A 2,349-nucleotide genomic window follows, 5' to 3' on the forward strand; every position below is an offset into this window, starting at 1 on the left:
CTTGGAAAGCCATCACCTTCTCACACAGATCCCTTCATAGCAAAGCCTTTTATTAACAGTTGACAACATGAAACAGGCGGGCCTAATCCAGAAGAGCCAGTAATCATTGTCTGGGAGGATGCAGGTAACAAGATAGTGTGAATTGACCAACTGGCTGGATGGAAGTCACACATCCGTGTGATTCTGCCTCATGACCTACAGGAGGTCATAAAAGTTTATGACCCTTCTGGTTGAAACACAGGATAGTTATCACTCTAACAATGTACCTTGTGTTACCTGAAGATATGGATGTTGGCTTTCTGTATGGAAGTGAATCTCTGAGTACCTGGAGCCAAGCACCTGTAGTTGTCTGTGAGAGTGCACCTGTGCCTGCAAAGTTTATCCATAGAAAAAATGCTCAATAGTGGTTGTGGAGAGCCGAAGAGGCGCCCTCCCAGAGCACTGAGTCCAGCGCCGGGAGACCCAAAGCCCCAGACGCCCACCAAGGGAGGAGGAGAGACAGCCTCCAAGAAGCCCCTCCAGCCACCGCAATGCCAGCGCCCCAGGGAGCCACGGGGACGAGTCAGCGGGCTCCGCCAGCAGCCGGCCACCCTGAAGTGAATCCGGCCCTGGGCCCCAGGGATCCGAGACCCCCAGAAAGGAGTCCCAGCAAGGCCCCGGCCGGCCGGGCCCAGGAATGAGCCAGCAGCCACCCAGGCATCCACCCCCAGACCCCGAGCTCCACCAGTTCACAGGCGAGCCCCGACGCCAGCCAGCGGAGGGAGAGCAGGACTGGGGGAAGACTTGAGATGCTTAGCGGAGACTTAAGATGTATTTGAGAGAGGGGGCAGTTCAGACTCCAACCTGGGAGAAAAAAAAAAAACTCGCAGTCTCAATCATGCCATCCCACCCTAGTGCCCTCACTCGCACCACAGATGAAGGAAAAACAAAAAACACACAGTCACACATAACACTCACATCCAATAATACCAGGACCAAGGACCTGTCGGCAACAGTGGTTGGTCTCGGGATTATCGTATTATCGGATGACCCAATAAGTGAACCTGAAATCTGGATGGGGGGGAGGGGAGCGGCGAAACCGCCACACCAGCCCATCTCATTCCTGCTTCGGGCCTGGCCCCCCACCCCGCACCCATCCAGCTACCCAACCAGACAAGCGACAGCCCCGCCACCACCAAGCCACCTAGGCCCCGCAGCCGCCCCCCGCCAAGACCACAGACCTGGTGGCTCACTCTTCCTCCAGGCCCCAGACTCCGGGCAGCAGCCGGGGTGCAGGGGTGTTAGAAGACCCCAATCCTCCCTGCGCTTGCTCAAATGTGGTGTTGTTGCGTGTTGCTCTCATATGTAATTAAAACTGGGAGTACCAAAAGGGGGTGTCCGGCACAGTTCACCCCCCCCTCCGGGAGATAGGCGGTGCCCAGAGCCCTCAATGTCTAAATGCAAAAGGGGATGGGGGGAGCCAACTGTAGTGAGGCTCATAAAATAGGCAACCCTTGACCCCCACCCCCCAGAAAATGCCCTACATAGATGTGTGTTGTGAAAATGTTGTAGATGGTCTACAATGCAAAATAAAATTGGGGTGGGGGACATCGTCAGAAGGCGGGGCCCTCTATGAGGGCCAAAAACAGCAGAGATCCAGGTGGAAAAAGGGTCCCAGCGTTCTTGTGCACCTCGCTCTTCTAGCGGGTCAAACTTCACGAGTGGTTTTCCGCAATTTCGGTCATGAAAACAAAACAAGCCGGCCTCCTGTCTGCGGCACTGTCTGCGGTCAAAAAAAAAAAAAAAAAAAATGTATCGATTAATCGAATTGAATCGTATCGTGGTGTATTCTTGAGTATGGAAAAATAATGGAATCGTTGGGTCAGGAAATCGATACTGAATTGAATCACCATGATGGATGTGATTTACAACCCTACAGGCAGCCCCGTCCAGGAAACACACAGCCAGGCAGACGAGCTCCAAGCCAGCTCCCAGCAGGGCGATACTGCGATACAGCAGCCCTGGCAATTTCTCAATTCACAAAAACATGAGTATGAACTCGTGTTCTCGCCAAGTCTGTTATTGGGAAGAACCCAGGAATGTCTGGATTCAGGGAGAACAGAAGCAGGCAGAATAAATCTGGATCAAACAGCAACGTACTGATGAACATTCAAAGCTAGTCTAAAGCTTAAATTCTGACTTTTTTCATTTATTGGGGGAATAAAAATGAACACAGTCAGATAAACACAAATCAAATGATCATTTTGTCAAATAAAACAATCAAACCCCCATCGGAGCCAGCAGTACTTTACACACAGCTATGCAGAGAGAGGGCTGCTGCAGACGAGCTAACGTTAGTCCCGGCTGCTG

The sequence above is a fragment of the Cyprinodon variegatus genome, unplaced genomic scaffold (assembly GCF_000732505.1).
Source record: "Cyprinodon variegatus isolate N-32 unplaced genomic scaffold, C_variegatus-1.0 Scaffold1149, whole genome shotgun sequence".
NCBI lineage: Eukaryota > Metazoa > Chordata > Actinopteri > Cyprinodontiformes > Cyprinodontidae > Cyprinodon > Cyprinodon variegatus.